At 41.7% G+C, this 23,687-nt stretch overlaps 51 non-coding genes across 51 annotated transcripts; all 51 read right to left on the reverse strand.

Annotated features, from left to right (window-relative positions):
• Positions 1-220: 220 nt before the first annotated feature.
• LOC142479899 (5S ribosomal RNA) lies at positions 221-339 on the reverse strand. The gene has a single exon (XR_012794564.1). It is a non-coding gene; the product is annotated as a 5S ribosomal RNA (ribosomal RNA).
• A 253-nt stretch (positions 340-592) lies between these two features.
• LOC142480395 (5S ribosomal RNA) lies at positions 593-711 on the reverse strand. Its single transcript, XR_012795042.1, has one exon. It is a non-coding gene; the product is annotated as a 5S ribosomal RNA (ribosomal RNA).
• Positions 712-997: 286 nt separating this feature from the next.
• Positions 998-1,116, reverse strand: LOC142479900 (5S ribosomal RNA). Its single transcript, XR_012794565.1, has one exon. It is a non-coding gene; the product is annotated as a 5S ribosomal RNA (ribosomal RNA).
• Positions 1,117-1,369: 253 nt separating this feature from the next.
• On the reverse strand, positions 1,370-1,488 carry LOC142480397 (5S ribosomal RNA). The gene has a single exon (XR_012795044.1). It is a non-coding gene; the product is annotated as a 5S ribosomal RNA (ribosomal RNA).
• Positions 1,489-1,774: 286 nt separating this feature from the next.
• On the reverse strand, positions 1,775-1,893 carry LOC142479901 (5S ribosomal RNA). The gene has a single exon (XR_012794566.1). It is a non-coding gene; the product is annotated as a 5S ribosomal RNA (ribosomal RNA).
• A 286-nt stretch (positions 1,894-2,179) lies between these two features.
• LOC142479902 (5S ribosomal RNA) lies at positions 2,180-2,298 on the reverse strand. Its single transcript, XR_012794567.1, has one exon. It is a non-coding gene; the product is annotated as a 5S ribosomal RNA (ribosomal RNA).
• A 286-nt stretch (positions 2,299-2,584) lies between these two features.
• On the reverse strand, positions 2,585-2,703 carry LOC142479903 (5S ribosomal RNA). The gene has a single exon (XR_012794568.1). It is a non-coding gene; the product is annotated as a 5S ribosomal RNA (ribosomal RNA).
• A 253-nt stretch (positions 2,704-2,956) lies between these two features.
• Positions 2,957-3,075, reverse strand: LOC142480398 (5S ribosomal RNA). The gene has a single exon (XR_012795045.1). It is a non-coding gene; the product is annotated as a 5S ribosomal RNA (ribosomal RNA).
• Positions 3,076-3,361: 286 nt separating this feature from the next.
• On the reverse strand, positions 3,362-3,480 carry LOC142479904 (5S ribosomal RNA). Its single transcript, XR_012794569.1, has one exon. It is a non-coding gene; the product is annotated as a 5S ribosomal RNA (ribosomal RNA).
• A 286-nt stretch (positions 3,481-3,766) lies between these two features.
• Positions 3,767-3,885, reverse strand: LOC142480223 (5S ribosomal RNA). The gene has a single exon (XR_012794878.1). It is a non-coding gene; the product is annotated as a 5S ribosomal RNA (ribosomal RNA).
• A 678-nt stretch (positions 3,886-4,563) lies between these two features.
• LOC142480934 (5S ribosomal RNA) lies at positions 4,564-4,682 on the reverse strand. The gene has a single exon (XR_012795415.1). It is a non-coding gene; the product is annotated as a 5S ribosomal RNA (ribosomal RNA).
• A 286-nt stretch (positions 4,683-4,968) lies between these two features.
• Positions 4,969-5,087, reverse strand: LOC142480282 (5S ribosomal RNA). Its single transcript, XR_012794934.1, has one exon. It is a non-coding gene; the product is annotated as a 5S ribosomal RNA (ribosomal RNA).
• Positions 5,088-5,373: 286 nt separating this feature from the next.
• On the reverse strand, positions 5,374-5,492 carry LOC142479905 (5S ribosomal RNA). The gene has a single exon (XR_012794570.1). It is a non-coding gene; the product is annotated as a 5S ribosomal RNA (ribosomal RNA).
• Positions 5,493-5,778: 286 nt separating this feature from the next.
• On the reverse strand, positions 5,779-5,897 carry LOC142479907 (5S ribosomal RNA). The gene has a single exon (XR_012794572.1). It is a non-coding gene; the product is annotated as a 5S ribosomal RNA (ribosomal RNA).
• A 286-nt stretch (positions 5,898-6,183) lies between these two features.
• LOC142479908 (5S ribosomal RNA) lies at positions 6,184-6,302 on the reverse strand. The gene has a single exon (XR_012794573.1). It is a non-coding gene; the product is annotated as a 5S ribosomal RNA (ribosomal RNA).
• Positions 6,303-6,979: 677 nt separating this feature from the next.
• Positions 6,980-7,098, reverse strand: LOC142480935 (5S ribosomal RNA). The gene has a single exon (XR_012795416.1). It is a non-coding gene; the product is annotated as a 5S ribosomal RNA (ribosomal RNA).
• Positions 7,099-7,384: 286 nt separating this feature from the next.
• LOC142480641 (5S ribosomal RNA) lies at positions 7,385-7,503 on the reverse strand. The gene has a single exon (XR_012795133.1). It is a non-coding gene; the product is annotated as a 5S ribosomal RNA (ribosomal RNA).
• A 286-nt stretch (positions 7,504-7,789) lies between these two features.
• On the reverse strand, positions 7,790-7,908 carry LOC142479909 (5S ribosomal RNA). Its single transcript, XR_012794574.1, has one exon. It is a non-coding gene; the product is annotated as a 5S ribosomal RNA (ribosomal RNA).
• A 286-nt stretch (positions 7,909-8,194) lies between these two features.
• Positions 8,195-8,313, reverse strand: LOC142479910 (5S ribosomal RNA). Its single transcript, XR_012794575.1, has one exon. It is a non-coding gene; the product is annotated as a 5S ribosomal RNA (ribosomal RNA).
• A 677-nt stretch (positions 8,314-8,990) lies between these two features.
• On the reverse strand, positions 8,991-9,109 carry LOC142480936 (5S ribosomal RNA). Its single transcript, XR_012795417.1, has one exon. It is a non-coding gene; the product is annotated as a 5S ribosomal RNA (ribosomal RNA).
• Positions 9,110-9,395: 286 nt separating this feature from the next.
• LOC142480642 (5S ribosomal RNA) lies at positions 9,396-9,514 on the reverse strand. The gene has a single exon (XR_012795134.1). It is a non-coding gene; the product is annotated as a 5S ribosomal RNA (ribosomal RNA).
• A 286-nt stretch (positions 9,515-9,800) lies between these two features.
• LOC142479911 (5S ribosomal RNA) lies at positions 9,801-9,919 on the reverse strand. Its single transcript, XR_012794576.1, has one exon. It is a non-coding gene; the product is annotated as a 5S ribosomal RNA (ribosomal RNA).
• A 286-nt stretch (positions 9,920-10,205) lies between these two features.
• LOC142479913 (5S ribosomal RNA) lies at positions 10,206-10,324 on the reverse strand. Its single transcript, XR_012794578.1, has one exon. It is a non-coding gene; the product is annotated as a 5S ribosomal RNA (ribosomal RNA).
• Positions 10,325-10,610: 286 nt separating this feature from the next.
• LOC142479914 (5S ribosomal RNA) lies at positions 10,611-10,729 on the reverse strand. Its single transcript, XR_012794579.1, has one exon. It is a non-coding gene; the product is annotated as a 5S ribosomal RNA (ribosomal RNA).
• Positions 10,730-11,406: 677 nt separating this feature from the next.
• On the reverse strand, positions 11,407-11,525 carry LOC142480938 (5S ribosomal RNA). The gene has a single exon (XR_012795419.1). It is a non-coding gene; the product is annotated as a 5S ribosomal RNA (ribosomal RNA).
• Positions 11,526-11,811: 286 nt separating this feature from the next.
• On the reverse strand, positions 11,812-11,930 carry LOC142480643 (5S ribosomal RNA). The gene has a single exon (XR_012795135.1). It is a non-coding gene; the product is annotated as a 5S ribosomal RNA (ribosomal RNA).
• A 286-nt stretch (positions 11,931-12,216) lies between these two features.
• Positions 12,217-12,335, reverse strand: LOC142479915 (5S ribosomal RNA). Its single transcript, XR_012794580.1, has one exon. It is a non-coding gene; the product is annotated as a 5S ribosomal RNA (ribosomal RNA).
• A 286-nt stretch (positions 12,336-12,621) lies between these two features.
• LOC142479916 (5S ribosomal RNA) lies at positions 12,622-12,740 on the reverse strand. Its single transcript, XR_012794581.1, has one exon. It is a non-coding gene; the product is annotated as a 5S ribosomal RNA (ribosomal RNA).
• Positions 12,741-13,417: 677 nt separating this feature from the next.
• Positions 13,418-13,536, reverse strand: LOC142480939 (5S ribosomal RNA). The gene has a single exon (XR_012795420.1). It is a non-coding gene; the product is annotated as a 5S ribosomal RNA (ribosomal RNA).
• A 286-nt stretch (positions 13,537-13,822) lies between these two features.
• LOC142480644 (5S ribosomal RNA) lies at positions 13,823-13,941 on the reverse strand. The gene has a single exon (XR_012795137.1). It is a non-coding gene; the product is annotated as a 5S ribosomal RNA (ribosomal RNA).
• A 286-nt stretch (positions 13,942-14,227) lies between these two features.
• On the reverse strand, positions 14,228-14,346 carry LOC142479917 (5S ribosomal RNA). Its single transcript, XR_012794582.1, has one exon. It is a non-coding gene; the product is annotated as a 5S ribosomal RNA (ribosomal RNA).
• A 286-nt stretch (positions 14,347-14,632) lies between these two features.
• LOC142479919 (5S ribosomal RNA) lies at positions 14,633-14,751 on the reverse strand. Its single transcript, XR_012794584.1, has one exon. It is a non-coding gene; the product is annotated as a 5S ribosomal RNA (ribosomal RNA).
• A 286-nt stretch (positions 14,752-15,037) lies between these two features.
• On the reverse strand, positions 15,038-15,156 carry LOC142480339 (5S ribosomal RNA). Its single transcript, XR_012794988.1, has one exon. It is a non-coding gene; the product is annotated as a 5S ribosomal RNA (ribosomal RNA).
• Positions 15,157-15,442: 286 nt separating this feature from the next.
• LOC142479920 (5S ribosomal RNA) lies at positions 15,443-15,561 on the reverse strand. The gene has a single exon (XR_012794585.1). It is a non-coding gene; the product is annotated as a 5S ribosomal RNA (ribosomal RNA).
• A 286-nt stretch (positions 15,562-15,847) lies between these two features.
• Positions 15,848-15,966, reverse strand: LOC142479921 (5S ribosomal RNA). Its single transcript, XR_012794586.1, has one exon. It is a non-coding gene; the product is annotated as a 5S ribosomal RNA (ribosomal RNA).
• A 677-nt stretch (positions 15,967-16,643) lies between these two features.
• Positions 16,644-16,762, reverse strand: LOC142480940 (5S ribosomal RNA). The gene has a single exon (XR_012795421.1). It is a non-coding gene; the product is annotated as a 5S ribosomal RNA (ribosomal RNA).
• A 286-nt stretch (positions 16,763-17,048) lies between these two features.
• LOC142480645 (5S ribosomal RNA) lies at positions 17,049-17,167 on the reverse strand. The gene has a single exon (XR_012795138.1). It is a non-coding gene; the product is annotated as a 5S ribosomal RNA (ribosomal RNA).
• A 286-nt stretch (positions 17,168-17,453) lies between these two features.
• LOC142479922 (5S ribosomal RNA) lies at positions 17,454-17,572 on the reverse strand. The gene has a single exon (XR_012794587.1). It is a non-coding gene; the product is annotated as a 5S ribosomal RNA (ribosomal RNA).
• A 286-nt stretch (positions 17,573-17,858) lies between these two features.
• LOC142479924 (5S ribosomal RNA) lies at positions 17,859-17,977 on the reverse strand. The gene has a single exon (XR_012794588.1). It is a non-coding gene; the product is annotated as a 5S ribosomal RNA (ribosomal RNA).
• A 286-nt stretch (positions 17,978-18,263) lies between these two features.
• On the reverse strand, positions 18,264-18,382 carry LOC142480340 (5S ribosomal RNA). The gene has a single exon (XR_012794989.1). It is a non-coding gene; the product is annotated as a 5S ribosomal RNA (ribosomal RNA).
• A 676-nt stretch (positions 18,383-19,058) lies between these two features.
• On the reverse strand, positions 19,059-19,177 carry LOC142480941 (5S ribosomal RNA). The gene has a single exon (XR_012795422.1). It is a non-coding gene; the product is annotated as a 5S ribosomal RNA (ribosomal RNA).
• Positions 19,178-19,463: 286 nt separating this feature from the next.
• Positions 19,464-19,582, reverse strand: LOC142480200 (5S ribosomal RNA). Its single transcript, XR_012794855.1, has one exon. It is a non-coding gene; the product is annotated as a 5S ribosomal RNA (ribosomal RNA).
• A 286-nt stretch (positions 19,583-19,868) lies between these two features.
• Positions 19,869-19,987, reverse strand: LOC142479925 (5S ribosomal RNA). Its single transcript, XR_012794589.1, has one exon. It is a non-coding gene; the product is annotated as a 5S ribosomal RNA (ribosomal RNA).
• Positions 19,988-20,273: 286 nt separating this feature from the next.
• Positions 20,274-20,392, reverse strand: LOC142480647 (5S ribosomal RNA). Its single transcript, XR_012795140.1, has one exon. It is a non-coding gene; the product is annotated as a 5S ribosomal RNA (ribosomal RNA).
• A 286-nt stretch (positions 20,393-20,678) lies between these two features.
• Positions 20,679-20,797, reverse strand: LOC142479926 (5S ribosomal RNA). Its single transcript, XR_012794590.1, has one exon. It is a non-coding gene; the product is annotated as a 5S ribosomal RNA (ribosomal RNA).
• Positions 20,798-21,083: 286 nt separating this feature from the next.
• LOC142479927 (5S ribosomal RNA) lies at positions 21,084-21,202 on the reverse strand. The gene has a single exon (XR_012794591.1). It is a non-coding gene; the product is annotated as a 5S ribosomal RNA (ribosomal RNA).
• A 286-nt stretch (positions 21,203-21,488) lies between these two features.
• Positions 21,489-21,607, reverse strand: LOC142479928 (5S ribosomal RNA). Its single transcript, XR_012794592.1, has one exon. It is a non-coding gene; the product is annotated as a 5S ribosomal RNA (ribosomal RNA).
• Positions 21,608-22,284: 677 nt separating this feature from the next.
• LOC142480942 (5S ribosomal RNA) lies at positions 22,285-22,403 on the reverse strand. The gene has a single exon (XR_012795423.1). It is a non-coding gene; the product is annotated as a 5S ribosomal RNA (ribosomal RNA).
• Positions 22,404-22,689: 286 nt separating this feature from the next.
• On the reverse strand, positions 22,690-22,808 carry LOC142480648 (5S ribosomal RNA). Its single transcript, XR_012795141.1, has one exon. It is a non-coding gene; the product is annotated as a 5S ribosomal RNA (ribosomal RNA).
• A 286-nt stretch (positions 22,809-23,094) lies between these two features.
• LOC142479929 (5S ribosomal RNA) lies at positions 23,095-23,213 on the reverse strand. The gene has a single exon (XR_012794593.1). It is a non-coding gene; the product is annotated as a 5S ribosomal RNA (ribosomal RNA).
• A 286-nt stretch (positions 23,214-23,499) lies between these two features.
• LOC142480649 (5S ribosomal RNA) lies at positions 23,500-23,618 on the reverse strand. Its single transcript, XR_012795142.1, has one exon. It is a non-coding gene; the product is annotated as a 5S ribosomal RNA (ribosomal RNA).
• Positions 23,619-23,687: the final 69 nt, after the last annotated feature.

A 23,687-nucleotide genomic window follows, 5' to 3' on the forward strand; every position in this document is an offset into this window, starting at 1 on the left:
ACACAGAGACTGAGAAAATGACAGGTGCACTCAAATGTACTATAGACGGAATTCTTGATGTCAGAATTCTATTTTGGAAGGTTGCATTGTGTTGAACTTTCAGAGGAAAAAACAATATATTTCTTTGCCACTCCGGGAAAAAAGTAGCAAGAAATGAAACATTTTCATTTGCTGCGAGGAATGCCATGTATATTTTCATTAGGGAAGCGAAAAATAAAAACCCCTACAGCACCTGGTATTCCCAGGCAGTCTCCCAACCCAGTACTAATCAAGCCTCACCCTGCTTAGCTTCCGAGATCTGACGGGATCGGGCGCTGTCAAGGTAGTATGGCCGTAGGTGGAGATTGCTGTCTCATGATATCCTCTCATTCTTAAATCCATGAGCCTATATCTTGCTCCATGCAAACACAGAGACTGAGAAAATGACAGGTGTCAGAATTCTATTTTGGAAGGTTGCATTGTGTTGAACTTTCAGAGGAAAAAACGATATATTTCTTTGCCACTGCGGGAAAAAAGTAGCAAGAAATGAAACATTTTCATTTGCTGCGAGGAATGCCATGTATATTTTCATTAGGGAAGCGAAAAATAAAAACCCCTACAGCACCTGGTATTCCCAGGCAGTCTCCCAACCCAGTACTAATCAAGCTTCACCCTGCTTAGCTTCCGAGATCTGACGGGATCGGGCGCTGTCAAGGTAGTATGGCCGTAGGTGGAGATTGCTGTCTCATGATATCCTCTCATTCTTAAATCCATGAGCCTATATCTTGCTCCATGCATACACAGAGACTGAGAAAATGACAGGTGCACTCAAATGTACTATAGACGGAATTCTTGATGTCAGAATTCTATTTTGGAAGGTTGCATTGTGTTGAACTTTCAGAGGAAAAAACGATATATTTCTTTGCCACTGCGGGAAAAAAGTAGCAAGAAATGAAACATTTTCATTTGCTGCGAGGAATGCCATGTATATTTTCATTAGGGAAGCGAAAAATAAAAACCCCTACAGCACCTGGTATTCCCAGGCAGTCTCCCAACCCAGTACTAATCAAGCCTCACCCTGCTTAGCTTCCGAGATCTGACGGGATCGGGCGCTGTCAAGGTAGTATGGCCGTAGGTGGAGATTGCTGTCTCATGATATCCTCTCATTCTTAAATCCATGAGCCTATATCTTGCTCCATGCATACACAGAGACTGAGAAAATGACAGGTGTCAGAATTCTATTTTGGAAGGTTGCATTGTGTTGAACTTTCAGAGGAAAAAACGATATATTTCTTTGCCACTGCGGGAAAAAAGTAGCAAGAAATGAAACATTTTCATTTGCTGCGAGGAATGCCATGTATATTTTCATTAGGGAAGCGAAAAATAAAAACCCCTACAGCACCTGGTATTCCCAGGCAGTCTCCCAACCCAGTACTAATCAAGCTTCACCCTGCTTAGCTTCCGAGATCTGACGGGATCGGGCGCTGTCAAGGTAGTATGGCCGTAGGTGGAGATTGCTGTCTCATGATATCCTCTCATTCTTAAATCCATGAGCCTATATCTTGCTCCATGCATACACAGAGACTGAGAAAATGACAGGTGCACTCAAATGTACTATAGACGGAATTCTTGATGTCAGAATTCTATTTTGGAAGGTTGCATTGTGTTGAACTTTCAGAGGAAAAAACGATATATTTCTTTGCCACTGCGGGAAAAAAGTAGCAAGAAATGAAACATTTTCATTTGCTGCGAGGAATGCCATGTATATTTTCATTAGGGAAGCGAAAAATAAAAACCCCTACAGCACCTGGTATTCCCAGGCAGTCTCCCAACCCAGTACTAATCAAGCCTCACCCTGCTTAGCTTCCGAGATCTGACGGGATCGGGCGCTGTCAAGGTAGTATGGCCGTAGGTGGAGATTGCTGTCTCATGATATCCTCTCATTCTTAAATCCATGAGCCTATATCTTGCTCCATGCATACACAGAGACTGAGAAAATGACAGGTGCACTCAAATGTACTATAGACGGAATTCTTGATGTCAGAATTCTATTTTGGAAGGTTGCATTGTGTTGAACTTTCAGAGGAAAAAACGATAGATTTCTTTGCCACTGCGGGAAAAAAGTAGCAAGAAATGAAACATTTTCATTTGCTGCGAGGAATGCCATGTATATTTTCATTAGGGAAGCGAAAAATAAAAACCCCTACAGCACCTGGTATTCCCAGGCAGTCTCCCAACCCAGTACTAATCAAGCCTCACCCTGCTTAGCTTCCGAGATCTGACGGGATCGGGCGCTGTCAAGGTAGTATGGCCGTAGGTGGAGGTTGCTGTCTCATGATATCCTCTCATTCTTAAATCCATGAGCCTATATCTTGCTCCATGCATACACAGAGACTGAGAAAATGACAGGTGCACTCAAATGTACTATAGACGGAATTCTTGATGTCAGAATTCTATTTTGGAAGGTTGCATTGTGTTGAACTTTCAGAGGAAAAAACAATATATTTCTTTGCCACTCCGGGAAAAAAGTAGCAAGAAATGAAACATTTTCATTTGCTGCGAGGAATGCCATGTATATTTTCATTAGGGAAGCGAAAAATAAAAACCCCTACAGCACCTGGTATTCCCAGGCAGTCTCCCAACCCAGTACTAATCAAGCCTCACCCTGCTTAGCTTCCGAGATCTGACGGGATCGGGCGCTGTCAAGGTAGTATGGCCGTAGGTGGAGATTGCTGTCTCATGATATCCTCTCATTCTTAAATCCATGAGCCTATATCTTGCTCCATGCAAACACAGAGACTGAGAAAATGACAGGTGTCAGAATTCTATTTTGGAAGGTTGCATTGTGTTGAACTTTCAGAGGAAAAAACGATATATTTCTTTGCCACTGCGGGAAAAAAGTAGCAAGAAATGAAACATTTTCATTTGCTGCGAGGAATGCCATGTATATTTTCATTAGGGAAGCGAAAAATAAAAACCCCTACAGCACCTGGTATTCCCAGGCAGTCTCCCAACCCAGTACTAATCAAGCTTCACCCTGCTTAGCTTCCGAGATCTGACGGGATCGGGCGCTGTCAAGGTAGTATGGCCGTAGGTGGAGATTGCTGTCTCATGATATCCTCTCATTCTTAAATCCATGAGCCTATATCTTGCTCCATGCATACACAGAGACTGAGAAAATGACAGGTGCACTCAAATGTACTATAGACGGAATTCTTGATGTCAGAATTCTATTTTGGAAGGTTGCATTGTGTTGAACTTTCAGAGGAAAAAACGATATATTTCTTTGCCACTGCGGGAAAAAAGTAGCAAGAAATGAAACATTTTCATTTGCTGCGAGGAATGCCATGTATATTTTCATTAGGGAAGCGAAAAATAAAAACCCCTACAGCACCTGGTATTCCCAGGCAGTCTCCCAACCCAGTACTAATCAAGCCTCACCCTGCTTAGCTTCCGAGATCTGACGGGATCGGGCGCTGTCAAGGTAGTATGGCCGTAGGTGGAGATTGCTGTCTCATGATATCCTCTCATTCTTAAATCCATGAGCCTATATCTTGCTCCATGCATACACAGAGACTGAGAAAATGACAGGTGCACTCAAATGTACTATAGACGGAATTCTTGATGTCAGAATTCTATTTTGGAAGGTTGCATTGTGTTGAACTTTCAGAGGAAAAAACGATAGATTTCTTTGCCACTGCGGGAAAAAAGTAGCAAGAAATGAAACATTTTCATTTGCTGCGAGGAATGCCATGTATATTTTCATTAGGGAAGCGAAAAATAAAAACCCCTACAGCACCTGGTATTCCCAGGCAGTCTCCCAACCCAGTACTAATCAAGCCTCACCCTGCTTAGCTTCCGAGATCTGACGGGATCGGGCGCTGTCAAAGTAGTATGGCCGTAGGTGGAGGTTGCTGTCTCATGATATCCTCTCATTCTTAAATCCATGAGCCTATATCTTGCTCCATGCATACACAGAGACTGAGAAAATGACAGGTGCACTCAAATGTACTATAGACGGAATTCTTGATGTCAGAATTCTATTTTGGAAGGTTGCATTGTGTTGAACTTTCAGAGGAAAAAACGATAGATTTCTTTGCCACTGCGGGAAAAAAGTAGTAAAAAAAATTTCAGAGGTGCCTTTATTCAACCTCCTCCTGTTTGGATTTGAACTCACTATCTCTTCCAAGTATCAGCTTGAACACTGCACACCCCAACTCTGTGAGCCACAAGCTCACCATATAACATGCTGAGTGTTCTGAGGCCTGTATGATATATTTCTAAATGACATGGGAGGCATAAGTGTATTATTGTGACCGTTAAAAAAATACATTCTTGAAGAATTACCTTAAATGGAGAAATTAAATCAGAGACTGAGAAAATGACAGGTGCACTCAAATATACTATAGACGGAATTCTTGATGTCAGAATTCTATTTTGGAAGGTTGCATTGTGTTGAACTTTCAGAGGAAAAAACAATATATTTCTTTGCCACTCCGGGAAAAAAGTAGCAAGAAATGAAACATTTTCATTTGCTGCGAGGAATGCCATGTATATTTTCATTAGGGAAGCGAAAAATAAAAACCCCTACAGCACCTGGTATTCCCAGGCAGTCTCCCAACCCAGTACTAATCAAGCCTCACCCTGCTTAGCTTCCGAGATCTGACGGGATCGGGCGCTTTCAAGGTAGTATGGCCGTAGGTGGAGATTGCTGTCTCATGATATCCTCTCATTCTTAAATCCATGAGCCTATATCTTGCTCCATGCATACACAGAGACTGAGAAAATGACAGGTGCACTCAAATGTACTATAGACGGAATTCTTGATGTCAGAATTCTATTTTGGAAGGTTGCATTGTGTTGAACTTTCTGAGGAAAAAACGATAGATTTCTTTGCCACTGCGGGAAAAAAGTAGTAAAAAATGAAACATTTTCATTTGCTGCAAGGAATGCCATGTATATTTTCATTAGGGAAGCAAAAAATAAAAACACCCACAGCACCTGGTATTCCCAGGCATTCTCCCAACCCAGTACTAATCAAGCCTCACCCTGCTTAGCTTCCGAGATCTGACGGGATCGGGCGCTTTCAAGGTAGTATGGCCGTAGGTGGAGATTGCTGTCTCATGATATCCTCTCATTCTTAAATCCATGAGCCTATATCTTGCTCCATGCATACACAGAGACTGAGAAAATGACAGGTGCACTCAAATGTACTATAGACGGAATTCTTGATGTCAGAATTCTATTTTGGAAGGTTGCATTGTGTTGAACTTTCAGAGGAAAAAACGATATATTTCTTTGCCACTGCGGGAAAAAAGTAGCAAGAAATGAAACATTTTCATTTGCTGCGAGGAATGCCATGTATATTTTCATTAGGGAAGCGAAAAATAAAAACCCCTACAGCACCTGGTATTCCCAGGCAGTCTCCCAACCCAGTACTAATCAAGCCTCACCCTGCTTAGCTTCCGAGATCTGACGGGATCGGGCGCTGTCAAGGTAGTATGGCCGTAGGTGGAGATTGCTGTCTCATGATATCCTCTCATTCTTAAATCCATGAGCCTATATCTTGCTCCATGCATACACAGAGACTGAGAAAATGACAGGTGCACTCAAATGTACTATAGACGGAATTCTTGATGTCAGAATTCTATTTTGGAAGGTTGCATTGTGTTGAACTTTCAGAGGAAAAAACGATATATTTCTTTGCCACTGCGGGAAAAAAGTAGCAAGAAATGAAACATTTTCATTTGCTGCGAGGAATGCCATGTATATTTTCATTAGGGAAGCGAAAAATAAAAACCCCTACAGCACCTGGTATTCCCAGGCAGTCTCCCAACCCAGTACTAATCAAGCCTCACCCTGCTTAGCTTCCGAGATCTGACGGGATCGGGCGCTGTCAAGGTAGTATGGCCGTAGGTGGAGATTGCTGTCTCATGATATCCTCTCATTCTTAAATCCATGAGCCTATATCTTGCTCCATGCATACACAGAGACTGAGAAAATGACAGGTGCACTCAAATGTACTATAGACGGAATTCTTGATGTCAGAATTCTATTTTGGAAGGTTGCATTGTGTTGAACTTTCAGAGGAAAAAACGATATATTTCTTTGCCACTGCGGGAAAAAAGTAGCAAGAAATGAAACATTTTCATTTGCTGCGAGGAATGCCATGTATATTTTCATTAGGGAAGCGAAAAATAAAAACCCCTACAGCACCTGGTATTCCCAGGCAGTCTCCCAACCCAGTACTAATCAAGCCTCACCCTGCTTAGCTTCCGAGATCTGACGGGATCGGGCGCTGTCAAGGTAGTATGGCCGTAGGTGGAGGTTGCTGTCTCATGATATCCTCTCATTCTTAAATCCATGAGCCTATATCTTGCTCCATGCATACACAGAGACTGAGAAAATGACAGGTGCACTCAAATGTACTATAGACGGAATTCTTGATGTCAGAATTCTATTTTGGAAGGTTGCATTGTGTTGAACTTTCAGAGGAAAAAACGATAGATTTCTTTGCCACTGCGGGAAAAAAGTAGTAAAAAAATTTCAGAGGTGCCTATATTCAACCTCCTCCTGTTTGGATTTGAACTCACTATCTCTTCCAAGTATCAGCTTGAACACTGCACACCCCAACTCTGTGAGCCACAAGCTCACCATATAACATGCTGAGTGTTCTGAGGCCTGTATGATATATTTCTAAATGACATGGGAGGCATAAGTGTATTATTGTGACCGTTAAAAAAATACATTCTTGAAGAATTACCTTAAATGGAGAAATTAAATCAGAGACTGAGAAAATGACAGGTGCACTCAAATATACTATAGACGGAATTCTTGATGTCAGAATTCTATTTTGGAAGGTTGCATTGTGTTGAACTTTCAGAGGAAAAAACAATATATTTCTTTGCCACTCCGGGAAAAAAGTAGCAAGAAATGAAACATTTTCATTTGCTGCGAGGAATGCCATGTATATTTTCATTAGGGAAGCGAAAAATAAAAACCCCTACAGCACCTGGTATTCCCAGGCAGTCTCCCAACCCAGTACTAATCAAGCCTCACCCTGCTTAGCTTCCGAGATCTGACGGGATCGGGCGCTTTCAAGGTAGTATGGCCGTAGGTGGAGATTGCTGTCTCATGATATCCTCTCATTCTTAAATCCATGAGCCTATATCTTGCTCCATGCATACACAGAGACTGAGAAAATGACAGGTGCACTCAAATGTACTATAGACGGAATTCTTGATGTCAGAATTCTATTTTGGAAGGTTGCATTGTGTTGAACTTTCTGAGGAAAAAACGATAGATTTCTTTGCCACTGCGGGAAAAAAGTAGTAAAAAATGAAACATTTTCATTTGCTGCAAGGAATGCCATGTATATTTTCATTAGGGAAGCAAAAAATAAAAACACCCACAGCACCTGGTATTCCCAGGCAGTCTCCCAACCCAGTACTAATCAAGCCTCACCCTGCTTAGCTTCCGAGATCTGACGGGATCGGGCGCTTTCAAGGTAGTATGGCCGTAGGTGGAGATTGCTGTCTCATGATATCCTCTCATTCTTAAATCCATGAGCCTATATCTTGCTCCATGCATACACAGAGACTGAGAAAATGACAGGTGCACTCAAATGTACTATAGACGGAATTCTTGATGTCAGAATTCTATTTTGGAAGGTTGCATTGTGTTGAACTTTCAGAGGAAAAAACGATATATTTCTTTGCCACTGCGGGAAAAAAGTAGCAAGAAATGAAACATTTTCATTTGCTGCGAGGAATGCCATGTATATTTTCATTAGGGAAGCGAAAAATAAAAACCCCTACAGCACCTGGTATTCCCAGGCAGTCTCCCAACCCAGTACTAATCAAGCCTCACCCTGCTTAGCTTCCGAGATCTGACGGGATCGGGCGCTGTCAAGGTAGTATGGCCGTAGGTGGAGATTGCTGTCTCATGATATCCTCTCATTCTTAAATCCATGAGCCTATATCTTGCTCCATGCATACACAGAGACTGAGAAAATGACAGGTGCACTCAAATGTACTATAGACGGAATTCTTGATGTCAGAATTCTATTTTGGAAGGTTGCATTGTGTTGAACTTTCAGAGGAAAAAACGATATATTTCTTTGCCACTGCGGGAAAAAAGTAGCAAGAAATGAAACATTTTCATTTGCTGCGTGGAATGCCATGTATATTTTCATTAGGGAAGCGAAAAATAAAAACCCCTACAGCACCTGGTATTCCCAGGCAGTCTCCCAACCCAGTACTAATCAAGCCTCACCCTGCTTAGCTTCCGAGATCTGACGGGATCGGGCGCTGTCAAGGTAGTATGGCCGTAGGTGGAGATTGCTGTCTCATGATATCCTCTCATTCTTAAATCCATGAGCCTATATCTTGCTCCATGCATACACAGAGACTGAGAAAATGACAGGTGCACTCAAATGTACTATAGACGGAATTCTTGATGTCAGAATTCTATTTTGGAAGGTTGCATTGTGTTGAACTTTCAGAGGAAAAAACGATAGATTTCTTTGCCACTGCGGGAAAAAAGTAGTAAAAAAATTTCAGAGGTGCCTATATTCAACCTCCTCCTGTTTGGATTTGAACTCACTATCTCTTCTAAGTATCAGCTTGAACACTGCACACCCCAACTCTGTGAGCCACAAGCTCACCATATAACATGCTGAGTGTTCTGAGGCCTGTATGATATATTTCTAAATGACATGGGAGGCATAAGTGTATTATTGTGACCGTTAAAAAAATACATTCTTGAAGAATTACCTTAAATGGAGAAATTAAATCAGAGACTGAGAAAATGACAGGTGCACTCAAATATACTATAGACGGAATTCTTGATGTCAGAATTCTATTTTGGAAGGTTGCATTGTGTTGAACTTTCAGAGGAAAAAACAATATATTTCTTTGCCACTCCGGGAAAAAAGTAGCAAGAAATGAAACATTTTCATTTGCTGCGAGGAATGCCATGTATATTTTCATTAGGGAAGCGAAAAATAAAAACCCCTACAGCACCTGGTATTCCCAGGCAGTCTCCCAACCCAGTACTAATCAAGCCTCACCCTGCTTAGCTTCCGAGATCTGACGGGATCGGGCGCTTTCAAGGTAGTATGGCCGTAGGTGGAGATTGCTGTCTCATGATATCCTCTCATTCTTAAATCCATGAGCCTATATCTTGCTCCATGCATACACAGAGACTGAGAAAATGACAGGTGCACTCAAATGTACTATAGACGGAATTCTTGATGTCAGAATTCTATTTTGGAAGGTTGCATTGTGTTGAACTTTCTGAGGAAAAAACGATAGATTTCTTTGCCACTGCGGGAAAAAAGTAGTAAAAAATGAAACATTTTAATTTGCTGCAAGGAATGCCATGTATATTTTCATTAGGGAAGCAAAAAATAAAAACACCCACAGCACCTGGTATTCCCAGGCAGTCTCCCAACCCAGTACTAATCAAGCCTCACCCTGCTTAGCTTCCGAGATCTGACGGGATCGGGCGCTTTCAAGGTAGTATGGCCGTAGGTGGAGATTGCTGTCTCATGATATCCTCTCATTCTTAAATCCATGAGCCTATATCTTGCTCCATGCATACACAGAGACTGAGAAAATGACAGGTGCACTCAAATGTACTATAGACGGAATTCTTGATGTCAGAATTCTATTTTGGAAGGTTGCATTGTGTTGAACTTTCAGAGGAAAAAACGATATATTTCTTTGCCACTGCGGGAAAAAAGTAGCAAGAAATGAAACATTTTCATTTGCTGCGAGGAATGCCATGTATATTTTCATTAGGGAAGCGAAAAATAAAAACCCCTACAGCACCTGGTATTCCCAGGCAGTCTCCCAACCCAGTACTAATCAAGCCTCACCCTGCTTAGCTTCCGAGATCTGACGGGATCGGGCGCTGTCAAGGTAGTATGGCCGTAGGTGGAGATTGCTGTCTCATGATATCCTCTCATTCTTAAATCCATGAGCCTATATCTTGCTCCATGCATACACAGAGACTGAGAAAATGACAGGTGCACTCAAATGTACTATAGACGGAATTCTTGATGTCAGAATTCTATTTTGGAAGGTTGCATTGTGTTGAACTTTCAGAGGAAAAAACGATATATTTCTTTGCCACTGCGGGAAAAAAGTAGCAAGAAATGAAACATTTTCATTTGCTGCGAGGAATGCCATGTATATTTTCATTAGGGAAGCGAAAAATAAAAACCCCTACAGCACCTGGTATTCCCAGGCAGTCTCCCAACCCAGTACTAATCAAGCCTCACCCTGCTTAGCTTCCGAGATCTGACGGGATCGGGCGCTGTCAAGGTAGTATGGCCGTAGGTGGAGATTGCTGTCTCATGATATCCTCTCATTCTTAAATCCATGAGCCTATATCTTGCTCCATGCATACACAGAGACTGAGAAAATGACAGGTGCACTCAAATGTACTATAGACGGAATTCTTGATGTCAGAATTCTATTTTGGAAGGTTGCATTGTGTTGAACTTTCAGAGGAAAAAACGATATATTTCTTTGCCACTGCGGGAAAAAAGTAGCAAGAAATGAAACATTTTCATTTGCTGCGAGGAATGCCATGTATATTTTCATTAGGGAAGCGAAAAATAAAAACCCCTACAGCACCTGGTATTCCCAGGCAGTCTCCCAACCCAGTACTAATCAAGCCTCACCCTGCTTAGCTTCCGAGATCTGACGGGATCGGGCGCTGTCAAGGTAGTATGGCCGTAGGTGGAGGTTGCTGTCTCATGATATCCTCTCATTCTTAAATCCATGAGCCTATATCTTGCTCCATGCATACACAGAGACTGAGAAAATGACAGGTGCACTCAAATGTACTATAGACGGAATTCTTGATGTCAGAATTCTATTTTGGAAGGTTGCATTGTGTTGAACTTTCAGAGGAAAAAACGATAGATTTCTTTGCCACTGCGGGAAAAAAGTAGTAAAAAAATTTCAGAGGTGCCTATATTCAACCTCCTCCTGTTTGGATTTGAACTCACTATCTCTTCCAAGTATCAGCTTGAACACTGCACACCCCAACTCTGTGAGCCACAAGCTCACCATATAACATGCTGAGTGTTCTGAGGCCTGTATGATATATTTCTAAATGACATGGGAGGCATAAGTGTATTATTGTGACCGTTAAAAAAATACATTCTTGAAGAATTACCTTAAATGGAGAAATTAAATCAGAGACTGAGAAAATGACAGGTGCACTCAAATATACTATAGACGGAATTCTTGATGTCAGAATTCTATTTTGGAAGGTTGCATTGTGTTGAACTTTCAGAGGAAAAAACAATATATTTCTTTGCCACTCCGGGAAAAAAGTAGCAAGAAATGAAACATTTTCATTTGCTGCGAGGAATGCCATGTATATTTTCATTAGGGAAGCGAAAAATAAAAACCCCTACAGCACCTGGTATTCCCAGGCAGTCTCCCAACCCAGTACTAATCAAGCCTCACCCTGCTTAGCTTCCGAGATCTGACGGGATCGGGCGCTTTCAAGGTAGTATGGCCGTAGGTGGAGATTGCTGTCTCATGATATCCTCTCATTCTTAAATCCATGAGCCTATATCTTGCTCCATGCATACACAGAGACTGAGAAAATGACAGGTGCACTCAAATGTACTATAGACGGAATTCTTGATGTCAGAATTCTATTTTGGAAGGTTGCATTGTGTTGAACTTTCTGAGGAAAAAACGATAGATTTCTTTGCCACTGCGGGAAAAAAGTAGTAAAAAATGAAACATTTTCATTTGCTGCAAGGAATGCCATGTATATTTTCATTAGGGAAGCAAAAAATAAAAACACCCACAGCACCTGGTATTCCCAGGCAGTCTCCCAACCCAGTACTAATCAAGCCTCACCCTGCTTAGCTTCCGAGATCTGACGGGATCGGGCGCTTTCAAGGTAGTATGGCCGTAGGTGGAGATTGCTGTCTCATGATATCCTCTCATTCTTAAATCCATGAGCCTATATCTTGCTCCATGCATACACAGAGACTGAGAAAATGACAGGTGCACTCAAATGTACTATAGACGGAATTCTTGATGTCAGAATTCTATTTTGGAAGGTTGCATTGTGTTGAACTTTCAGAGGAAAAAACGATATATTTCTTTGCCACTGCGGGAAAAAAGTAGCAAGAAATGAAACATTTTCATTTGCTGCGAGGAATGCCATGTATATTTTCATTAGGGAAGCGAAAAATAAAAACCCCTACAGCACCTGGTATTCCCAGGCAGTCTCCCAACCCAGTACTAATCAAGCCTCACCCTGCTTAGCTTCCGAGATCTGACGGGATCGGGCGCTGTCAAGGTAGTATGGCCGTAGGTGGAGATTGCTGTCTCATGATATCCTCTCATTCTTAAATCCATGAGCCTATATCTTGCTCCATGCATACACAGAGACTGAGAAAATGACAGGTGCACTCAAATGTACTATAGACGGAATTCTTGATGTCAGAATTCTATTTTGGAAGGTTGCATTGTGTTGAACTTTCAGAGGAAAAAACGATATATTTCTTTGCCACTGCGGGAAAAAAGTAGCAAGAAATGAAACATTTTCATTTGCTGCGTGGAATGCCATGTATATTTTCATTAGGGAAGCGAAAAATAAAAACCCCTACAGCACCTGGTATTCCCAGGCAGTCTCCCAACCCAGTACTAATCAAGCCTCACCCTGCTTAGCTTCCGAGATCTGACGGGATCGGGCGCTGTCAAGGTAGTATGGCCGTAGGTGGAGATTGCTGTCTCATGATATCCTCTCATTCTTAAATCCATGAGCCTATATCTTGCTCCATGCATACACAGAGACTGAGAAAATGACAGGTGCACTCAAATGTACTATAGACGGAATTCTTGATGTCAGAATTCTATTTTGGAAGGTTGCATTGTGTTGAACTTTCAGAGGAAAAAACGATAGATTTCTTTGCCACTGCGGGAAAAAAGTAGTAAAAAAATTTCAGAGGTGCCTATATTCAACCTCCTCCTGTTTGGATTTGAACTCACTATCTCTTCTAAGTATCAGCTTGAACACTGCACACCCCAACTCTGTGAGCCACAAGCTCACCATATAACATGCTGAGTGTTCTGAGGCCTGTATGATATATTTCTAAATGACATGGGAGGCATAAGTGTATTATTGTGACCGTTAAAAAAATACATTCTTGAAGAATTACCTTAAATGGAGAAATTAAATCAGAGACTGAGAAAATGACAGGTGCACTCAAATATACTATAGACGGAATTCTTGATGTCAGAATTCTATTTTGGAAGGTTGCATTGTGTTGAACTTTCAGAGGAAAAAACAATATATTTCTTTGCCACTCCGGGAAAAAAGTAGCAAGAAATGAAACATTTTCATTTGCTGCGAGGAATGCCATGTATATTTTCATTAGGGAAGCGAAAAATAAAAACCCCTACAGCACCTGGTATTCCCAGGCAGTCTCCCAACCCAGTACTAATCAAGCCTCACCCTGCTTAGCTTCCGAGATCTGACGGGATCGGGCGCTTTCAAGGTAGTATGGCCGTAGGTGGAGATTGCTGTCTCATGATATCCTCTCATTCTTAAATCCATGAGCCTATATCTTGCTCCATGCATACACAGAGACTGAGAAAATGACAGGTGCACTCAAATGTACTATAGACGGAATTCTTGATGTCAGAATTCTATTTTGGAAGGTTGCATTGTGTTGAACTTTCTGAGGAAAAAACGATAGATTTCTTTGCCACTGCGGGAAAAAAGTAGTAAAAAATGAAACATTTTAATTTGCTGCAAGGAATGCCATGTATATTTTCATTAGGGAAGCAAAAAATAAAAACACCCACAGCACCTGGTATTCCCAGGCAGTCTCCCAACCCAGTACTAATCAAGCCTCACCCTGCTTAGCTTCCGAGATCTGACGGGATCGGGCGCTTTCAAGGTAGTATGGCCGTAGGTGGAGATTGCTGTCTCATGATATCCTCTCATTCTTAAATCCATGAGCCTATATCTTGCTCCATGCATACACAGAGACTGAGAAAATGACAGGTGCACTCAAATGTACTATAGACGGAATTCTTGATGTCAGAATTCTATTTTGGAAGGTTGCATTGTGTTGAACTTTCAGAGGAAAAAACGATATATTTCTTTGCCACTGCGGGAAAAAAGTAGCAAGAAATGAAACATTTTCATTTGCTGCGAGGAATGCCATGTATATTTTCATTAGGGAAGCGAAAAATAAAAACCCCTACAGCACCTGGTATTCCCAGGCAGTCTCCCAACCCAGTACTAATCAAGCCTCACCCTGCTTAGCTTCCGAGATCTGACGGGATCGGGCGCTGTCAAGGTAGTATGGCCGTAGGTGGAGATTGCTGTCTCATGATATCCTCTCATTCTTAAATCCATGAGCCTATATCTTGCTCCATGCATACACAGAGACTGAGAAAATGACAGGTGCACTCAAATGTACTATAGACGGAATTCTTGATGTCAGAATTCTATTTTGGAAGGTTGCATTGTGTTGAACTTTCAGAGGAAAAAACGATATATTTCTTTGCCACTGCGGGAAAAAAGTAGCAAGAAATGAAACATTTTCATTTGCTGCGTGGAATGCCATGTATATTTTCATTAGGGAAGCGAAAAATAAAAACCCCTACAGCACCTGGTATTCCCAGGCAGTCTCCCAACCCAGTACTAATCAAGCCTCACCCTGCTTAGCTTCCGAGATCTGACGGGATCGGGCGCTGTCAAGGTAGTATGGCCGTAGGTGGAGATTGCTGTCTCATGATATCCTCTCATTCTTAAATCCATGAGCCTATATCTTGCTCCATGCATACACAGAGACTGAGAAAATGACAGGTGCACTCAAATGTACTATAGACGGAATTCTTGATGTCAGAATTCTATTTTGGAAGGTTGCATTGTGTTGAACTTTCAGAGGAAAAAACGATATATTTCTTTGCCACTGCGGGAAAAAAGTAGCAAGAAATGAAACATTTTCATTTGCTGCGTGGAATGCCATGTATATTTTCATTAGGGAAGCGAAAAATAAAAACCCCTACAGCACCTGGTATTCCCAGGCAGTCTCCCAACCCAGTACTAATCAAGCCACACCCTGCTTAGCTTCCGAGATCTGACGGGATCGGGCGCTGTCAAGGTAGTATGGCCGTAGGTGGAGATTGCTGTCTCATGATATCCTCTCATTCTTAAATCCATGAGCCTATATCTTGCTCCATGCATACACAGAGACTGAGAAAATGACAGGTGCACTCAAATGTACTATAGACGGAATTCTTGATGTCAGAATTCTATTTTGGAAGGTTGCATTGTGTTGAACTTTCAGAGGAAAAAACGATATATTTCTTTGCCACTGCGGGAAAAAAGTAGCAAGAAATGAAACATTTTCATTTGCTGCGAGGAATGCCATGTATATTTTCATTAGGGAAGCGAAAAATAAAAACCCCTACAGCACCTGGTATTCCCAGGCAGTCTCCCAACCCAGTACTAATCAAGCCTCACCCTGCTTAGCTTCCGAGATCTGACGGGATCGGGCGCTGTCAAGGTAGTATGGCCGTAGGTGGAGATTGCTGTCTCATGATATCCTCTCATTCTTAAATCCATGAGCCTATATCTTGCTCCATGCATACACAGAGACTGAGAAAATGACAGGTGCACTCAAATGTACTATAGACGGAATTCTTGATGTCAGAATTCTATTTTGGAAGGTTGCATTGTGTTGAACTTTCAGAGGAAAAAACGATATATTTCTTTGCCACTGCGGGAAAAAAGTAGCAAGAAATGAAACATTTTCATTTGCTGCGTGGAATGCCATGTATATTTTCATTAGGGAAGCGAAAAATAAAAACCCCTACAGCACCTGGTATTCCCAGGCAGTCTCCCAACCCAGTACTAATCAAGCCTCACCCTGCTTAGCTTCCGAGATCTGACGGGATCGGGCGCTGTCAAGGTAGTATGGCCGTAGGTGGAGATTGCTGTCTCATGATATCCTCTCATTCTTAAATCCATGAGCCTATATCTTGCTCCATGCATACACAGAGACTGAGAAAATGACAGGTGCACTCAAATGTACTATAGACGGAATTCTTGATGTCAGAATTCTATTTTGGAAGGTTGCATTGTGTTGAACTTTCAGAGGAAAAAACGATAGATTTCTTTGCCACTGCGGGAAAAAAGTAGTAAAAAAATTTCAGAGGTGCCTATATTCAACCTCCTCCTGTTTGGATTTGAACTCACTATCTCTTCTAAGTATCAGCTTGAACACTGCACACCCCAACTCTGTGAGCCACAAGCTCACCATATAACATGCTGAGTGTTCTGAGGCCTGTATGATATATTTCTAAATGACATGGGAGGCATAAGTGTATTATTGTGACCGTTAAAAAAATACATTCTTGAAGAATTACCTTAAATGGAGAAATTAAATCAGAGACTGAGAAAATGACAGGTGCACTCAAATATACTATAGACGGAATTCTTGATGTCAGAATTCTATTTTGGAAGGTTGCATTGTGTTGAACTTTCAGAGGAAAAAACAATATATTTCTTTGCCACTCCGGGAAAAAAGTAGCAAGAAATGAAACATTTTCATTTGCTGCGAGGAATGCCATGTATATTTTCATTAGGGAAGCGAAAAATAAAAACCCCTACAGCACCTGGTATTCCCAGGCAGTCTCCCAACCCAGTACTAATCAAGCCTCACCCTGCTTAGCTTCCGAGATCTGACGGGATCGGGCGCTTTCAAGGTAGTATGGCCGTAGGTGGAGATTGCTGTCTCATGATATCCTCTCATTCTTAAATCCATGAGCCTATATCTTGCTCCATGCATACACAGAGACTGAGAAAATGACAGGTGCACTCAAATGTACTATAGACGGAATTCTTGATGTCAGAATTCTATTTTGGAAGGTTGCATTGTGTTGAACTTTCTGAGGAAAAAACGATAGATTTCTTTGCCACTGCGGGAAAAAAGTAGTAAAAAATGAAACATTTTAATTTGCTGCAAGGAATGCCATGTATATTTTCATTAGGGAAGCAAAAAATAAAAACACCCACAGCACCTGGTATTCCCAGGCAGTCTCCCAACCCAGTACTAATCAAGCCTCACCCTGCTTAGCTTCCGAGATCTGACGGGATCGGGCGCTTTCAAGGTAGTATGGCCGTAGGTGGAGATTGCTGTCTCATGATATCCTCTCATTCTTAAATCCATGAGCCTATATCTTGCTCCATGCATACACAGAGACTGAGAAAATGACAGGTGCACTCAAATGTACTATAGACGGAATTCTTGATGTCAGAATTCTATTTTGGAAGGTTGCATTGTGTTGAACTTTCAGAGGAAAAAACGATATATTTCTTTGCCACTGCGGGAAAAAAGTAGCAAGAAATGAAACATTTTCATTTGCTGCGAGGAATGCCATGTATATTTTCATTAGGGAAGCGAAAAATAAAAACCCCTACAGCACCTGGTATTCCCAGGCAGTCTCCCAACCCAGTACTAATCAAGCCTCACCCTGCTTAGCTTCCGAGATCTGACGGGATCGGGCGCTGTCAAGGTAGTATGGCCGTAGGTGGAGATTGCTGTCTCATGATATCCTCTCATTCTTAAATCCATGAGCCTATATCTTGCTCCATGCATACACAGAGACTGAGAAAATGACAGGTGCACTCAAATGTACTATAGACGGAATTCTTGATGTCAGAATTCTATTTTGGAAGGTTGCATTGTGTTGAACTTTCAGAGGAAAAAACGATATATTTCTTTGCCACTGCGGGAAAAAAGTAGCAAGAAATGAAACATTTTCATTTGCTGCGTGGAATGCCATGTATATTTTCATTAGGGAAGCGAAAAATAAAAACCCCTACAGCACCTGGTATTCCCAGGCAGTCTCCCAACCCAGTACTAATCAAGCCTCACCCTGCTTAGCTTCCGAGATCTGACGGGATCGGGCGCTGTCAAGGTAGTATGGCCGTAGGTGGAGATTGCTGTCTCATGATATCCTCTCATTCTTAAATCCATGAGCCTATATCTTGCTCCATGCATACACAGAGACTGAGAAAATGACAGGTGCACTCAAATGTACTATAGACGGAATTCTTGATGTCAGAATTCTATTTTGGAAGGTTGCATTGTGTTGAACTTTCAGAGGAAAAAACGATATATTTCTTTGCCACTGCGGGAAAAAAGTAGCAAGAAATGAAACATTTTCATTTGCTGCGTGGAATGCCATGTATATTTTCATTAGGGAAGCGAAAAATAAAAACCCCTACAGCACCTGGTATTCCCAGGCAGTCTCCCAACCCAGTACTAATCAAGCCACACCCTGCTTAGCTTCCGAGATCTGACGGGATCGGGCGCTGTCAAGGTAGTATGGCCGTAGGTGGAGATTGCTGTCTCATGATATCCTCTCATTCTTAAATCCATGAGCCTATATCTTGCTCCATGCATACACAGAGACTGAGAAAATGACAGGTGCACTCAAATGTACTATAGACGGAATTCTTGATGTCAGAATTCTATTTTGGAAGGTTGCATTGTGTTGAACTTTCAGAGGAAAAAACGATAGATTTCTTTGCCACTGCGGGAAAAAAGTAGTAAAAAATTTCAGAGGTGCCTATATTCAACCTCCTCCTGTTTGGATTTGAACTCACTATCTCTTCCAAGTATCAGCTTGAACACTGCACACCCCAACTCTGTGAGCCACAAGCTCACCATATAACATGCTGAGTGTTCTGAGGCCTGTATGATATATTTCTAAATGACATGGGAGGCATAAGTGTATTATTGTGACCGTTAAAAAAATACATTCTTGAAGAATTACCTTAAATGGAGAAATTAAATCAGAGACTGAGAAAATGACAGGTGCACTCAAATATACTATAGACGGAATTCTTGATGTCAGAATTCTATTTTGGAAGGTTGCATTGTGTTGAACTTTCAGAGGAAAAAACAATATATTTCTTTGCCACTCCGGGAAAAAAGTAGCAAGAAATGAAACATTTTCATTTGCTGCGAGGAATGCCATGTATATTTTCATTAGGGAAGCGAAAAATAAAAACCCCTACAGCACCTGGTATTCCCAGGCAGTCTCCCAACCCAGTACTAATCAAGCCTCACCCTGCTTAGCTTCCGAGATCTGACGGGATCGGGCGCTTTCAAGGTAGTATGGCCGTAGGTGGAGATTGCTGTCTCATGATATCCTCTCATTCTTAAATCCATGAGCCTATATCTTGCTCCATGCATACACAGAGACTGAGAAAATGACAGGTGCACTCAAATGTACTATAGACGGAATTCTTGATGTCAGAATTCTATTTTGGAAGGTTGCATTGTGTTGAACTTTCTGAGGAAAAAACGATAGATTTCTTTGCCACTGCGGGAAAAAAGTAGTAAAAAATGAAACATTTTCATTTGCTGCAAGGAATGCCATGTATATTTTCATTAGGGAAGCAAAAAATAAAAACACCCACAGCACCTGGTATTCCCAGGCAGTCTCCCAACCCAGCACTAATCAAGCCTCACCCTGCTTAGCTTCCGAGATCTGACGGGATCGGGCGCTTTCAAGGTAGTATGGCCGTAGGTGGAGATTGCTGTCTCATGATATCCTCTCATTCTTAAATCCATGAGCCTATATCTTGCTCCATGCATACACAGAGACTGAGAAAATGACAGGTGCACTCAAATGTACTATAGACGGAATTCTTGATGTCAGAATTCTATTTTGGAAGGTTGCATTGTGTTGAACTTTCAGAGGAAAAAACGATATATTTCTTTGCCACTGCGGGAAAAAAGTAGCAAGAAATGAAACATTTTCATTTGCTGCGAGGAATGCCATGTATATTTTCATTAGGGAAGCGAAAAATAAAAACCCCTACAGCACCTGGTATTCCCAGGCAGTCTCCCAACCCAGTACTAATCAAGCCTCACCCTGCTTAGCTTCCGAGATCTGACGGGATCGGGCGCTGTCAAGGTAGTATGGCCGTAGGTGGAGATTGCTGTCTCATGATATCCTCTCATTCTTAAATCCATGAGCCTATATCTTGCTCCATGCATACACAGAGACTGAGAAAATGACAGGTGCACTCAAATGTACTATAGACGGAATTCTTGATGTCAGAATTCTATTTTGGAAGGTTGCATTGTGTTGAACTTTCTGAGGAAAAAACGATATATTTCTTTGCCACTGCGGGAAAAAAGTAGTAAAAAATGAAACATTTTCATTTGCTGCAAGGAATGCCATGTATATTTTCATTAGGGAAGCAAAAAATAAAAACACCCACAGCACCTGGTATTCCCAGGCAGTCTCCCAACCCAGTACTAATCAAGCCTCACCCTGCTTAGCTTCCGAGATCTGACGGGATCGGGCGCTTTCAAGGTAGTATGGCCGTAGGTGGAGATTGCTGTCTCATGATATCCTCTCATTCTTAAATCCATGAGCCTATATCTTGCTCCATGCATACACAGAGACTGAGAAAATGACAGGTGCACTCAAATGTACTATAGACGGAATTCTTGATGTCAGAATTCTATTTTGGAAGGTTGCATTGTGTTGAACTTTCAGAGGAAAAAACGATATATTTCTTTGCCACTGCGGGAAAAAAGTAGCAAGAAATGAAACATTTTCATTTGCTGCGAGGAATGCCATGTATATTTTCATTAGGGAAGCGAAAAATAAAAACCCCTACAGCACCTGGTATTCCCAGGCAGTCTCCCAACCCAGTACTAATCAAGCCTCACCCTGCTTAGCTTCCGAGATCTGACGGGATCGGGCGCTGTCAAGGTAGTATGGCCGTAGGTGGAGATTGCTGTCTCATGATATCCTCTCATTCTTAAATCCATGAGCCTATATCTTGCTCCATGCATACACAGAGACTGAGAAAATGACAGGTGCACTCAAATGTACTATAGACGGAATTCTTGATGTCAGAATTCTATTTTGGAAGGTTGCATTGTGTTGAACTTTCAGAGGAAAAAACGATATATTTCTTTGCCACTGCGGGAAAAAAGTAGCAAGAAATGAAACATTTTCATTTGCTGCGAGGAATGCCATGTATATTTTCATTAGGGAAGCGAAAAATAAAAACCCCTACAGCACCTGGTATTCCCAGGCAGTCTCCCAACCCAGTACTAATCAAGCCTCACCCTGCTTAGCTTCCGAGATCTGACGGGATCGGGCGCTGTCAAGGTAGTATGGCCGTAGGTGGAGATTGCTGTCTCATGATATCCTCTCATTCTTAAATCCATGAGCCTATATCTTGCTCCATGCATACACAGAGACTGAGAAAATGACAGGTGCACTCAAATGTACTATAGACGGAATTCTTGATGTCAGAATTCTATTTTGGAAGGTTGCATTGTGTTGAACTTTCAGAGGAAAAAACGATAGATTTCTTTGCCACTGCGGGAAAAAAGTAGCAAGAAATGAAACATTTTCATTTGCTGCGAGGAATGCCATGTATATTTTCATTAGGGAAGCGAAAAATAAAAACCCCTACAGCACCTGGTATTCCCAGGCAGTCTCCCAACCCAGTACTAATCAAGCCTCACCCTGCTTAGCTTCCGAGATCTGACGGGATCGGGCGCTGTCAAGGTAGTATGGCCGTAGGTGGAGGTTGCTGTCTCATGATATCCTCTCATTCTTAAATCCATGAGCCTATATCTTGCTCCATGCATACACAGAGACTGAGAAAATGACAGGTGCACTCAAATGTACTATAGACGGAATTCTTGATGTCAGAATTCTATTTTGGAAGGTTGCATTGTGTTGAACTTTCAGAGGAAAAAACGATAGATTTCTTTGCCACTGCGGGAAAAAAGTAGTAAAAAAATTTCAGAGGTGCCTATATTCAACCTCCTCCTGTTTGGATTTGAACTCACTATCTCTTCTAAGTATCAGCTTGAACACTGCACACCCCAACTCTGTGAGCCACAAGCTCACCATATAACATGCTGAGTGTTCTGAGGCCTGTATGATATATTTCTAAATGACATGGGAGGCATAAGTGTATTATTGTGACCGTTAAAAAAATACATTCTTGAAGAATTACCTTAAATGGAGAAATTAAATCAGAGACTGAGAAAATGACAGGTGCACTCAAATATACTATAGACGGAATTCTTGATGTCAGAATTCTATTTTGGAAGGTTGCATTGTGTTGAACTTTCAGAGGAAAAAACAATATATTTCTTTGCCACTCCGGGAAAAAAGTAGCAAGAAATGAAACATTTTCATTTGCTGCGAGGAATGCCATGTATATTTTCATTAGGGAAGCGAAAAATAAAAACCCCTACAGCACCTGGTATTCCCAGGCAGTCTCCCAACCCAGTACTAATCAAGCCTCACCCTGCTTAGCTTCCGAGATCTGACGGGATCGGGCGCTTTCAAGGTAGTATGGCCGTAGGTGGAGATTGCTGTCTCATGATATCCTCTCATTCTTAAATCCATGAGCCTATATCTTGCTCCATGCATACACAGAGACTGAGAAAATGACAGGTGCACTCAAATGTACTATAGACGGAATTCTTGATGTCAGAATTCTATTTTGGAAGGTTGCATTGTGTTGAACTTTCTGAGGAAAAAACGATATATTTCTTTGCCACTGCGGGAAAAAAGTAGTAAAAAATGAAACATTTTCATTTGCTGCAAGGAATGCCATGTATATTTTCATTAGGGAAGCAAAAAATAAAAACACCCACAGCACCTGGTATTCCCAGGCAGTCTCCCAACCCAGTACTAATCAAGCCTCACCCTGCTTAGCTTCCGAGATCTGACGGGATCGGGCGCTTTCAAGGTAGTATGGCCGTAGGTGGAGATTGCTGTCTCATGATATCCTCTCATTCTTAAATCCATGAGCCTATATCTTGCTCCATGCATACACAGAGACTGAGAAAATGACAGGTGCACTCAAATGTACTATAGACGGAATTCTTGATGTCAGAATTCTATTTTGGAAGGTTGCATTGTGTTGAACTTTCAGAGGAAAAAACGATATATTTCTTTGCCACTGCGGGAAAAAAGTAGCAAGAAATGAAACATTTTCATTTGCTGCGAGGAATGCCATGTATATTTTCATTAGGGAAGCGAAAAATAAAAACCCCTACAGCACCTGGTATTCCCAGGCAGTCTCCCAACCCAGTACTAATCAAGCCTCACCCTGCTTAGCTTCCGAGATCTGACGGGATCGGGCGCTGTCAAGGTAGTATGGCCGTAGGTGGAGATTGCTGTCTCATGATATCCTCTCATTCTTAAATCCATGAGCCTATATCTTGCTCCATGCATACACAGAGACTGAGAAAATGACAGGTGCACTCAAATGTACTATAGACGGAATTCTTGATGTCAGAATTCTATTTTGGATGGTTGCATTGTGTTGAACTTTCTGAGGAAAAAACGATATATTTCTTTGCCACTGCGGGAAAAAAGTAGTAAAAAATGAAACATTTTCATTTGCTGCAAGGAATGCCATGTATATTTTCATTAGGGAAGCAAAAAATAAAAACACCCACAGCACCTGGTATTCCCAGGCAGTCTCCCAACCCAGTACTAATCAAGCCTCACCCTGCTTAGCTTCCGAGATCTGACGGGATCGGGCGCTTTCAAGGTAGTATGGCCGTAGGTGGAGATTGCTGTCTCATGATATCCTCTCATTCTTAAATCCATGAGCCTATATCTTGCTCCATGCATACA

The sequence above is a fragment of the Ascaphus truei genome, unplaced genomic scaffold, assembly GCF_040206685.1.
Source record: "Ascaphus truei isolate aAscTru1 unplaced genomic scaffold, aAscTru1.hap1 HAP1_SCAFFOLD_242, whole genome shotgun sequence".
Classification (NCBI taxonomy): Eukaryota; Metazoa; Chordata; class Amphibia; order Anura; family Ascaphidae; genus Ascaphus; species Ascaphus truei.